The following is a 13,791-nucleotide window of genomic DNA, read 5'->3' as shown; positions in this document are numbered from 1 at the left end:
TGGAATATTTTGTTTGTCTTAAATGTAAGTTGTGTTGTTATTTTACGTTGTTGTAGAGAGTGGAACAAGAATGTGTGGCATAATGATATTCCAAAGCTAGGCTGTCAAAACCCCGATTAGACTGAAGTCCGAGATTCCATGTTGAGGTCAGACTGGCCTGGACCTCGGTGGCAACGGATGGTAGTACATACGGTTGACGATTAGTATCGTTTTGGGTGGGCCACTTTCCCCCATGTCCAAGTCGCCACCCCCTTCCCCCAATGGTGAGCTTGACCCCGCCAACCTTCCGGAGCTTGAGCACAAGCACAACATTAAGAATGGGGAACACAAAGTGATATAGATATAAACAACGATTTCAATAATTAACTCGCAGGTTACTTAAATGCTTACCCATTAAGGTAGTTTACGAATGACTGTCTGCACGACAATTTTGATCATTTGTGCTTTTCAACGGATGTTTTAATCCAGTGTCATTACTTATTTGTACAGTCCTCTCTTCAACAGCATTGGTGTGACCAAGTTTCGATTTCAAATGAAGACAAGTTCTCAGCTGGGCTCAGCCGCGGATGTGACGTCCCTGCGGTGTTCGCCCTTCCTGCCAAGGTGATGGGCAGGCAACGCCATATTTACGGAGCTAAGCAAAAAGGCGCTAAAAAAAACAGCAGAGCGGAGCGCCATAAAATCTGATGTACCTGTTTTAGCACTATCCGTTTCATACCCTCGAGAAATTTTAAAGTTCAAAGAAAGTCACTGCACTAGCCTAGATTAGTCTGAGGTTAAAGCAAAAGCTAGAACCCTCATAACATGGTTATTTGTAAACATATTAGGTGACACTGCAAATGCGTCCCGTTATGTGTCGCATTAACATTTACTGCCTTGGTTTAATCTTTAAACATTCCATGGTATTGTAACTTGTCACGAATCGGTTATAAAAGAAAATGTTGGCGGTGCTTGGCCGGACTGCCAGGAACCAGCTTCAGATCATTGCCTCTCGACGCGCCCCTATGCCTCAGTCATCATCATCAGAGCATGACCTCTGAGTGACTGGGCTCGACTCAGCAGAGCCGATGCAGTGACTGGGCTCAGCAGGTAGATATAATAGTTGAACTAGAATTTAGGTGTTTGGTTCAATATCTTAATGCAACGATCATAAGCATATTGCGCAAACGAGCTGGCCAATCGCTTCTCCCTTGCCGCAACGGTGGCACGACACCAGTTTTTTCTATCCGCCCAGGTAGTAATCCGCTCCTTCTGAAAATAAATCCGTGAGCATCACAATCGCGCGAGCCATCTGCTGGGACGTTGCCGACCTCACCTCGGTGTGAGCCTTGTGCCATTTACACCGCCTGTTGGCCTGTTTGGCTGCCGCAGGCGGCGTTTTGAAACCCTTTCGTAAATCCTGTTGCATCCAGGTCACACTCAGCCGTATATAAGCCAGCCGCCGCGGCGGGTCTGCATGTAGTCTCTTCTGCCTGCTTACCCATCGTACCTCGCAGAGAGCAGTGATGAACTTCATACTGATGGTGAGTGCAGGCGTGGGTTTGTTGGCTTTCCACGAAACGGACGTGGCCGACTGGCGATGAGGACATTCTTTAACATATTCTTGGTTGGTTTGACCTTGCTGGGTACCTTGCATGATACATGTCCGAGGCACGCAGTTGCGAAAAACATCCACGTAGCAGCGCATGTGCAAAGTGGTTTTAATGTCCAGGCGTTTTTCTGTCATATTTCATTCTATTTATTATGTTCATTTCGATTATGGTGGCATGTCAGTACGATGCAGGTGAATAGATTTGGTTTTGATTCTTGTTGGATGGAAAAGATGCTAGTTCAGAAAAAAGGATCTGGCGTTGAATGCCAGTCAGTTTTAAAGGACTCCTCAAAACCAGATCTCAACCCGAATCCGATTCCGGCAGTTGTCTTTGGCAAATTGAATTCCAGTCCCATATCAGGCCACTCTTCATAAAGATCAGACTGCAAACAAATTTCCAAGTATAGGTGCAAGTGCACTTGATATGCTCATATATCAACAAAACGCGATATGGGTACACATGTATATATATATATATATATATATATATATATATATATATGCGTGTGTGTGTGCATATGCATATACAGGCACATGCATGCAAGCATATAGCTATGTATGTTATGTTTGAAGTCAAAAACAGCTTGAACTAACAATTCAAGACTGGTTTTGTTCTAATGAAGTCGCAAAATGTATTATATTGTCTCTGTTCTACTTGCATTTATAAAAGACGCATATGTTCTTAATTCTACCACATGCCTATCTTAATTATGCTAAAATAAAGATCAACGAATTCCAAGCAAGGTCAGCGATGGTTGTGAAGGCAGCCTAGCTGTGCAGGCAACCGTATCGTCCGCATAGTCTGAAGCGATGGTAACACTGTTCGACCCATAGGTGCACCAGCAATCCAACGGCACTGGGTAATGTCTTTTCTGAAACCCGTGTCCGAAGTAACGAGCTGCCTTTCCGCATGTGTAGCCCAGTTCACCATAATCAATATCCAACCATATTTAGCAGCAAACAAGTTAAGCCGCCATGAATTAATATTGGTCGCTGGCTGACCTTATCACGCCTCGCCAGTACCATAGCCAGCTAATCTCCACCAAGGTGACGGTAAACAAGGCCGCTAAAGCTTTATTCAGCAACCTTTCCTGTAAATTAATGTAAATTTGCAATGCTATTTTCGACAAATTTGTCTGGTTTCAGCCTTCCTGAGTTCCGTAGCCGAGGTTTTGATTGTCTAAATCATGAAGATTGACATCATTCACGACTGTTATAGCTTAGCTTTACTTAACGCTGCCTTACTGGTTGGCAGGCCTGATCTGCCGAAACAGGCGGCGGGTGGAGCCATCGCCCGTTCTCCCCGACTGTCACGGCTCACCCGGTGCACATGTGTGCACCTGATTGCTCATTGATGTAATTCCTGCTCCAGGTCGTGCTGCTGGCGGCTTTGGTGGGCGTCGCCTGCGGCTCCCGTGGCTATGACGACCATGGCGATGACTACTACTACTACTACAGGCGCAGGGGTGGCAGCGGCAGCCGCTACGACGGCGATAGGCATTCTTACAACAAGTACCCAGGGAACAATGATTACTATGGCAAAGGAGGCGGTGGCAGTCGGCGCGACTATTGGTCCCGTGGTGGAGACTACAATGAAAACTACGGCACTAGAGGCCACGGCAGCGGAAGCTACCGTAGCGGAAGCTACGGCAATGGAGGCAACGGACATAGCTACGGCCAATACACCCCAGGAAAGTGAACTGTACCGGCATAGTCTACGTCGTCAGTTCTGCCCCCCCCCCCCCCTCCCCCCTCTTCCGCATCAAAAGACTGTAAACGGCAACAGTGTGTCTGGTGCGTCCCGGAATGGTGGCAGTGGTCACTTCCAACAACGAATAAATTCCCTGCTCACGGGAATACTTGTGGATTTTCACGTCTCTTAGCTGGCGCCGTACACTTAACGAAATGTGCTTATTTGAAATGTTTTTGTCTCAAACGACCACTCGATCGTCAAATCAGTATACTGACAGGATCTTGTCAGCGAATCTACAGTCACAGTAAAGCTTTCATACAAAGAACTGTGTGCTAGGTTTTTACAAGCTTGCAAATAAGTGATTCAAGTTTTCTTGTTGATCTGAATATGCTGGTGGGAACTGTAACTAGAGACATCCACTTAAAGCCCGAATTGCGTAATTGCTGAGGTATTTACCAGCAGCCACTCATGGTTGGAGAGCATGCATTAAAGCGCCTGAGCTTAGTTGACCGGACGCCAGCTCAGTTTTTGTGCGGGAGGCGACACAACCGTGACACACACGATACCATTTTGGACCATGAATGCAGTTTTTCCGTTGCCAACGAAAGTTGGCAGATCCTGCCTGCCTCAGACATGAACCTGTTTACCGGGCATTAACTGGCCTTCCCTGCAAGGTAACCGGCTTGATCCACTCTTGTATGTCTGACGAAGGTACATTGTTGTTAAACCGGTTGCGTACCTGTAAGAGCGGAGCAACATGGCCTCGCTGTATTTAGTCTCAGCACGCAATACCGGGTGCGGCCGGATCACCGGCCGCGACCGCTCACAAACCGTCGACGGCGCGTCCGCCGGCACAGCATCACCGGGCTACGCAGGGGGGGCGGGCATTCGGGACACAGCAGCGCGGTCGGTAGTGCGCGTGCGCTGCCTACTTCGAAAGGCATCAGAACACTACTCTTTTGAAAACAACCCCCGGGCAGATTGATAGAGCATCTGGCGATCGGAGTGGCGGACGAGCCGATTCAGCGGCGTGTTGTGTTTGAGAAGACTCCGGGGTTAAACAGAGCCGTGGGCATGTGCCTCGCCATGGAGGCCTCAACCAAGGATGCTCACCTGATCTCTAGTAACGGCCCAAGTGTTGTGCCGCTTAGCTTGTCCGTCCGACCAGGCCCCAGTGACTGAAAACAGCTGGGCAGCACCGCTTGTTGCAGTATTGAAAAAGGACAGCTCTACCCGGGTTTGTGTGAATTTCAAGCTCACGGACAATCGAGCTGTGGAGCTGGACAGCTATCGCCTGCACCACGCACACGACCTTTTTGCACGTCTAGCGGAAGGATAAGTGACAAGAGGCCAACGACAAGTACGATAGTTTTAGCGCAGGCGTACAACCAGCTCGTTGTCTATGAATACTCAAGAGGCATACTGACTGCAAACACACCGAAAAATCTCCTGCGCTTCTCGCGTTTGCCGTTTGAGGTCGGTGCAGCCGCCAATCTGCTTCAGAGAGAGGTAGGGCAGATGCTGCCTCATGCTCCCGGCTCTGACCCTGAACTGTCCGTGTTCTCTACCAAACGACTGGAACTGTCTGCTTGTTCCGGTGTTCTGATGTGGGGATGTCGAGTTATCACACCCAGTAAAGCACGTGAGGCTGTGTTGGCGGAGCGTCATGTAACTCATCCGCGCATTGGCCGGATAAAAGCCTTTGCCTGGGGTTGCGCACGGTGGTCTCGCATGGACAAACATTGAACGTATCGTGGGCTCTTGCCAGGCGCGCCAGGAGAGTAGAACTGAGCCTGACCGTGCTGCCCTCTGCATATGGCCCTGGCCTGTCCGTGCCAGGGCATCTGGACACCAGGACACCAGTGGACATCTGGATTTCGCCAACGGAAGGTAGTCGACGCGTACGTGTGTTGGTCGACTACCAACGTGTGTTGGTAGTCGACCAACATTATCATTATGCCACACATTCTTGTTCCACTCTCTACAACAACGTAAAATAACAACACAACTTACATTTAAGACAAACAAAATATTCCACCGTACCACTGCTACTTGTTATGCATTTAAGAAATTTCACAAGGGGAAATTTCCAGCCATTACTAAGATACAGTGCACATTTAAGAATTAGAATACGCAAAAATACGTGTACGTGCAAACGAATTCAAGGAAACAGGCTTCACGCATCACACTCATTCAGACATGCAAACTAGTTGAAATAAGTAGGTATCATACATGGCGCATCATTTGTACGTGCAATTAGTTGGAATTAAACAGGCTTCGCGCATCACACGTCAGGTATCACTCACATATTTAGACGATTTTGAGCTGGCGTACATCACACATCACGGCATATATTACGTTGCAGAATAGGCCATGACGACCGCCGCATGTTAAGGTTTGGTCGCCGACTTTTGATAAGAGTATATTCACTTATTTTCCTGTCTGGGTGGTCCTGTACTCTGCAGATGACTTTGAGCTGTAAAAGGGGCATAGGATCCATGCCTCCAGGGGTCTCAGCCTGAGGGTGTTTGTGGGAGAGTGGTCATCGAAAAGGATATTCCCCGTTTTATTTTTAGCGTCTCGCAGGTGTCCACTATATCTCAAACGAATAGAGCCCATGGACTCCCCGAAATAGTCTATGCCCCTCCCATGTTTTTTGACGTAGTTTACACTCAATTTGGTAAACCACGCTTTTTGTGTGCTCGCCCCTTAAAACCCAGACTTGCACATCTGACATCTATAGCTCCCCGACCACTTACGTTTCGAGATAGAAGATTTCACGTGCGACATTTTTTGGTTATTGTCGTTCTTTCAAGCTATGCGTACGTACAGTTTTAATTTTCTAATGATGTGCTTGATTTTCCATATCAAGTGATTTACAGAGATGAGCACTTTCTTTGAAAATTCACAAGCCTAATCTATGTGACTAACGTTCATTGCAAATGCACTGAACAGCTGACGTGATCTTCAGCTCGTTTGATTAACTAACAGTCTTTATTATGAGGATATGTTGGCTCACGATCAAAACGATTCACCGATTCACACAGCAAACCAGTTACAGGACATGCGTGGACGAAACTCGTGCAAAACGTGATAGTGTCGCACATGCTTGGACAAGTTTCCGTTCCAGCTTGGATCGTTTGCGGTTATTTTCCTGACTCAAGCGTGCCACTTGGACGTGTACCAGCAGAAGGTGAAACAGTCCGGCAAGTGAATCATTATCATCAAAATCGACCAGGTGACTAGGCACGAGATCAACAGAAAAAGTGTCTCCTATTCTGAATGCAGACTAGAACCGATATCACGGCTGCAAAATGAAGTCCAAGAAATTTGTCAACAATTCCAATCGACCTGGGTGCCGAGATAAATGTACCTTTGCCCATGATTATCGCGTATAAAAATACAAGCCTGTTGGCGCGATGGCATCTGAAACCAGTCCCGATGTTCATCTTTTGAAATGCAGATACCTGAACGAAAACGTACCAGGAATTCCAGCCTAGCGCCCGAGGGACAGTATCTCCGCATACACAAATGCAACAAACACAAACTCTCTACGCGCAAGCCATGTGGTACTCAGCCGCCTCAAATGCAAGATCTGTTAAGTGAGTATTCAGGAGGGTGCCAGCACGTTCGCACAGATGCCGGCAACCGCCACGGCCAACAATGACGATCAGAAGGCCATGTGTTTGCGGGATATATTTCTGAGCGGTTTCAGTTTCAGGAACACGGGCTGACCATACGTGCTTGTCGGGCAGTGGCAAAACAGTGCAGCACCACGCACCGCAAGTGCTGCACAGCGCATGCAACGCGATCGTCCAGATGCCACGATTCGGATCCCCGCGTCAACAACCAGGTTGGGACAAATGCTGAGGTTTGTTGGTACCGCATTAGAAAAACTTTTTGAACAAGACGGTTGTCACCATCCATTATTGTCTCCGAGGCTGCTTGAGTTGAGCCATGTCAGTCATGCAAGTTTTTTTCTAAAACATCTTAGCCTTCTCTTTCTTAGTTTAGTTTAAACGGTTTGTAGGTACAACTCTTTGAGGCTATGCTTGCTCATACCAACATTCAACTTAACCTGTAGCCATCCGGGGGAGCTTTTTTGTGTCATCAAATGCATTGACGCAGTGCCGTCGTTCGATCGTGGAGACCAGTTCGCCTTTCGCAAACTGACATTGTCCGCGTCAAACGGTCGGCCGTCTCGGGGAATGAAGGCCAGGCACATACCTACCACATGCTGGAGTCGGAAGTCTATATCACCGAACACGACTGCGGTCTCTCCTGTGATCCAGGCATGCCACTTGAAGGTGTACGAGCGGAGGATGAATCAGTATAACCGGCCTAAATATAAATGTATAGATCATGCCCCAAAATTTCTTATGGTCAACCATCGAATCGCGAGGTTGCAACGACTGAGAACCACGCAGTCGCTCCCTGAAGAGATAGAGAAAGCCAGTTGTTTCAGTTAAAGAGAAACCTCAGTTGTTGTTGCCTGTAGTTTTTTGTTACAAATATCAAAAGTTTTCATCTCAGCTATGTGTAACAAATATAGTCAACCCTTTTTCTAAAATACTGGGTTACACTAAACGCCTCGACAGCTACAGGTACTGTAGTACACGTGGGCTATGGACCGTGCTGCGGTGTGTTCCGGATGCGCGCACCCCTACGTGGGCCGGTGACGCTGTGCCGGCGGACGCGCCTACGACGGTTTGGAACCGGTCGCGGTCGATGATCCGGCCGCGCCCGGCAATGCGTGCTGAAGCTCGATACAGCGAGGTCACGTTGCTCTGGCCCTTGCGCCGGCCACGAGGCTAAAGTTTTTTTTTGTGTGGTGAAGCGTTGTTACGAGCGCATCTGATCCTGCAGAATGCCAGACGGCAAAGCAGCAACGGGCCATCTACGGATCGAGCCGTCCGAGCCGGACTCGTTTTCAAGAACGGGATAAGAGGAGTGAATATGTGTATTTTTGGGAGTCGAAAAATGGCCGGCGAGAGTAAGGAGCAGGTCACTTTTGGGTGGTGTGTGGGAAAAGGACGCATTTGCTTTGTGTGAATTTTGTGTGATTTTTGTGTGTGTGTGTGTGTGTGTGTGTGTGTGTGTGTATGTGTGTGTGTGTGTGTGTGTGTGTGTGTGTGTGTGTGTGTGTGTGTGTGTGTGTGTGTGTGTGTGTGTGTGTGTGTGTGTGTGTGTGTGTGTGTGTGTGTGTGTGTGTGTGTGTGTGTGTGTGTGTGTGTGTGTGTGTGTGTGTGTGTGTGTGTGTGTGTGTGAAACAGGGCACGTGCTGCTTAAGGTTCCTGACGTCGCGGCTTACCTCAACGACATCTTGACCGGTTGGAGGGCGATCAAAGAACATTTCCGAACACTGGATGGGGTACTGGCCAGTCTGGAGAAAGCTCATCTTAAGGTGAGACAAGCCAAACGCAAATTCTTGGACCCCAACGTGGAGTATCTAAGACACATCATTGACAGCAGCGCCGTCAGACCAACGTTTGCCAAGGTGTGTCCTATCCAGGCTGTGCCGGAGTCAGAAAACGTTCAACAGCTTGAGGTTCTCGGCGATTCTGACATGCTGTTCGGGGTATATTTCTCATCAGTCAGAACCTGACGCCATTACGTATCCGGGAGCCTATCGCCAAGCGAGCGCACGTGCTCCCGAATTAAGCGCGAGGCGCTCGCCATCGCGTTCGACGTTAGCAAGCTTTATTCGCACTTGTTCGGGGACCTGTTTGCCCCCGTGACGAATCACAAACCGTTAGTGATGCTCTTTGGAGAGCACGCGGATCTTCCCGAGAAAGCGTCTACCAGAATTCGCAGGTGGAAGCGGAAGCTGTCCGCACACAAGCACAAGATTCGGTGTCGCCGCACGGAGGGGATGGGCAACGCCGATGCCGTCAACAGACTCCACGTCATCGCGGGAGAACAGCCTGGTACTGCTGCTGATGTCGGTGATGAACTGGTTGACGCTAAAAAGATTATGCTGCCGACGTCACGTAACCCGATGTTGTCTCGAGTGATGCACTGCGCCCAGAACGCCGGCTGGCTGCAGGGCTCTGACCCTGAACTGTCCGTGTTCTCTACCAAACGACTGGAATAACCTGTTTGTTCTGGTGTTCTGATGTGGGGTTATTGAGTTATCATACCCAGCAAAGCACGTGAGACTGTCTTGGCGGAGCGTCATGTAACTCACCCGCGCATTGGCCGGATGAAAGCCTTTGTCATGGGCTGCGCACGGTGGCCTCGCATGGACAGGGGCATTGATCGTAACATGAGCTCTTGCCAGGCGTGCCAGGAGAGTAGAACTGAGCATGACCGTGCTGCCCTTTGCATGTGGCTCTGGTCTGCCCGTGCCTGGACGCGAGGACACCTGGATTTTGCCAACAGAAGGTACGTGTGTTGGTAGTGGACGTGGACTTCAGCTGCCTTGAGGCCGATATCTGCACAAGTGTCTGCTCTAGCGCAACGATTCTAAAACTACGAAAAATGTTCTCTTGGTGGGGAATTCCAGACACTATTGTCAATCTTAACGTTGCCTTGTTTGCAGCTCAGGACTTTCAAGACTTCGTGCAAGGAAATGGTGTACATCATAAAACGATTGAACCTTGTCACAGTCGGGAAATGGTCTTGCTGAGCGTACAGTTCGTGATGTGAAGCTGGCTTCCCACCGGGATGGGAAACTGCACGGCCTCGATGGCTGATCCGTCAGCATATACCCCACACCCCCACAGCACCACATCAATCACGCCCTCAGAGTCGGCTGGACCTGCTGCATCCAGGCATGCAGAAGGGGGGGAGGGGGGGGGGGGGGGTAGTACAACAGATGACCCAAAAGGACAACAACGATCCCAAGGTAAAGGAAGACCGCAAATTTGTCGTCGCAGGTCCTGTATTTGCAGGCAACTTTGGTGTTGGAACCAGAGTGGGCTGTTGGAAAGATCGTCTGTACCGATGTACTCATATCGCATGCCGTCAGAGTAGAGGACGGTGGGCTCTGGCGACAGCGCACCGACCAGATAAGGCGCAGGCTAGACGGCATATCTGCAGGATCTCCTGAGGTAATCGGCGACGCTGACGTAGCCGCCCATCGCGGTGCCCACAGGAAACTGCCGCGAGGGGTACCTCGGACAGCTCCTGCAGAGATGGCGCCACCGTCGCAAGCCGCGGTGTCCGACCTGGGCACGCCTCTGCCAGACGCTCCGAGCCCGGTCATCCCTGCGACGACCGTGTCACCACTGGTCCCCCCCGGTTCCTGTGCTGCGCGCACCTGCCGGGGACACCTGCGACAGAACCGCCGCGAGATACCTCCGGCGGTGACCTGTCTCACAACTCTAGGCTGTCTCGAGCCGATGTACGGGCATCGCTACCCTGGAAAACGGTGGTGGTACCTGTAGCGCGGAGCCTGGAGAGTGCGAGTGCCCCGGATGTGCGTTGATCTGGGAGGCCGAGAACACAAACTAGCTTCCTTGGAAACCGAATTTCCTTTTTATTGCAGTGTACGTGCACTGTCGACGGTGCTGTAGTGTGTTCCGGATGCGCGCACCCCAGCGTGGGTCGGTGATGCTGTGCCGGCGGACGCGCCGTCGACGGTTTGTGAACGGTCGCGGCCGGTGATGCGGCCGCGCCCGGTACTGCGTGCTTAGGCTAAATACAGCAAGGTTACGTTGCCATGGCCCTTACAGGTACGCAGCCTGTTAAACAACATGCATTCTTTCATCATGCAAACAAAAAGGGACCAAGCCGGTTACCTTGCAGGAGAGGCAAGTGGATGCGCGGTAGACTAGTTCATGTCTGAGACAAGCAGTTTCCCGCATGTTTATACATACTCAGCTGTAGTGTGAGGCGTGGGTAAATAATTTGGAAACAGGCACTATAACAGGCGTCTAACCTGCTTTACACAATAATGAATAGTGGTGCTGATCCAAAAACATGGAACAAAGCGGTAATACGATCAGTTCACAGTCGGTCATGCGGCTGGCGGCCGTGGCCGAAAGAGCATCCGGTCCAGAGCCGTGGTCGCCTACTGCGGGTTGGATCACGGCTTAGACGAGAATGAGCCAAAAGGGCCTAAACTTTACTTACTAAACTTATTTTTGGCACGCCGCATCCAAATTTCCCAAATTTTGTTCTGTTTAAAATGCTGTGACAAAACCTCATTTCTTAAACAATGCCCGGCGAGATCCAGGCTTATGAAAAGCCTTGGGACTTTCAAATGAATGTAAATTCAAAATCTTGGCTGATCTGTGCCCGGTCCTTACATTGGTATGTAGGCCAAAGCTGTGGAGGCAAATGTTCCTCCCCCAATGACGAAAATACCCTCCCGGTTATAAAATTTTGTCTTGTCAATGAAAACAATGCTGAGCCGGACGAGTAATGTTAGGTAACTGGGTATTTTTGTTTGCTGAATGGCATGGATGAGTCAAAGAGAGAATATAATTCAATTGCCAAAAACACCTGCAGATGTCTGTGCAGCACAGCAACAGGAGATTTACTTGTTTATAAAAAGTGTGCCGAGAGTGTAGTGTTTAACGTGTCTGCGTTAACCGCTGCATGTCTGGGAATCCAAAGGTACGGAGTTTGATTTCCGCGGTGCCCGCCGCTCCTGCCTTGGGCAGCGGCATGCGACGCCATATAGCCCCAGAAGCTGAGTACGTCGTAAAGTCCCAATGATTTATCTCCAAAATGTGCGATGGCAGACAAAGTCTGAATTCCCCCCCCCCCCCTCCGTCACCAGGAGACGATCCTAAAGATGCCGTGCCCGCCACTCCCCCCCCCCCCCATTTCTTGAAACGCTTCTACGCCGATGCACACAGTCACAGTATGCCACATGTTTGTGCAGGTGATGGATGCAGACATCGACCTTCTTGCTTTCTCCATACTGCTCCCAAACGCCACATGTCTCCAAAAATTATCAGCGCCTGGCAAGACTTTGCCCTATCCCTGACATATTGTATCCCATCACCAGTTCAAACACAGGTAGCGCAGCACTCAGACAAGCTCAGAAAGCTACCACCGGCGTAAAACACCTGAGTCCGGACCTCAGCAACGGGTGTACTTCCGGCAGGCAATGCACTCCAGCAAACGCCGCCTGAATGTGACCTCAGAAGCTGTGCTCGGGTGGTGTCTGTCAAAACTGTTTGGATGTGGCTTCGAATGCCACAGTTAGGCTCCGCGGGACGATGTGACGTGTTTATCTTCGACTACCTGGCAACCCTCGTTGGTAACGGAAAAAACCGCATTTGTGGTACAAAATGGCATCGTGCGTTTCAAGGTTATGCCGGCTCCCGCACGAAAACTGAACTGGCGTGTCGTCAATTAAGCTCAGGCGCGTTAAGGCATGCTCTCCAATCATGAGTGGCTGCTGGTAAATGCCTGAGCAATTTCGCAGTTCAGGCTTTACGTGGCTGTTTTCAGCAACGGGTCCCATTAATATATTCAAGCGACAAGAAAACTTGAAGCGCTTGTTTGCCAGCTAGCAAAACGCTTGCCCACACCTGTTTGCATGAAAGTAAGCGGGCTCATGTTTTCCAATATATTTGACGTGCAACATGGTTTCAGCAGTTACACTTCCTTCTAGCTGTTGGAATGGCATTTTCCAGCATCGTTGGTCAAACTTTGACGTCGTCGACGAATATCAACCACCGCCCGCAAGCTTTACTGTGGCTGTAGATCCGCTGACAAGATGCCTGCCAGTACACTGATCTGGCAATCGAGTGGTCGTTCGAGACAAAAAACGTTCAAATAAGCACATTTCGTGAAGTGTACAGCGGCAGCTAAGAGACGTGGAAATCCACAAGTATTCCCGTGAGCAGGAAGTTTATTCGTTGTTGGAAGTGACCACTGCCACCGTTCCAGGACACGCCAAACACACTGCTGCCGTTTACAGTCTTTTGATGTGGAAGAGGGGGGAGGGGGGAGGGGGCAGAACTGACGACGCAGACTATGCCAGTACAGTTCACTTTCTTGTGTAGTCTTGGCCGTAGCTATGATGTCCGTTGCCTCCATTGCCGTAGCTTCCTCTACGGTAGCTTCCGCTGCCGTGGCCTCTATAGCCGTAGTTTTCATTGTAGTCTCCACCACGGGACCCATAGCCGCGCCGACTGCCACCCGCCTCCTTTGCCATAGTAATCATTGTTCCCTGGGTACTTGTTGTAAGAATGGCTATCGCCGTCGTAGCGGCTGCCGCTGCCACCCCCGCGCCTGTAGTAGTAGTAGTAGTCATCGCCATGGTCGTCATAGCCACGGGAGCCGCAGGCGACGCCCACCAAAGCCGCCAGCAGCACGACCTGGAGCAGGAATTACATCAATGAGCAATCAGGTGCACACATGTGCACCGGGTAAGCCGTGACAGTCGGGGAGAACGGGCGATGGCTCCACCCGCCGCCTGTTTCGGGAGATCAGGCCTGCCAACCAGTAAGGCAGCGTTAAGTAAAGCTAAGCTATAACAGTCGTGAATGATGTCAATCTTCATGATTTAGACAATCAAAACCTCGGCTACGGAACTCAGGAAGGC

Source organism: Pollicipes pollicipes, unplaced genomic scaffold (assembly GCF_011947565.3).
Source record: "Pollicipes pollicipes isolate AB1234 unplaced genomic scaffold, Ppol_2.1 Scaffold_3447;HRSCAF=4054_pilon_pilon_pilon, whole genome shotgun sequence".
NCBI classification, from domain to species: domain Eukaryota; kingdom Metazoa; phylum Arthropoda; class Thecostraca; order Pollicipedomorpha; family Pollicipedidae; genus Pollicipes; species Pollicipes pollicipes.
This window is presented reverse-complemented; position numbering follows the sequence as displayed.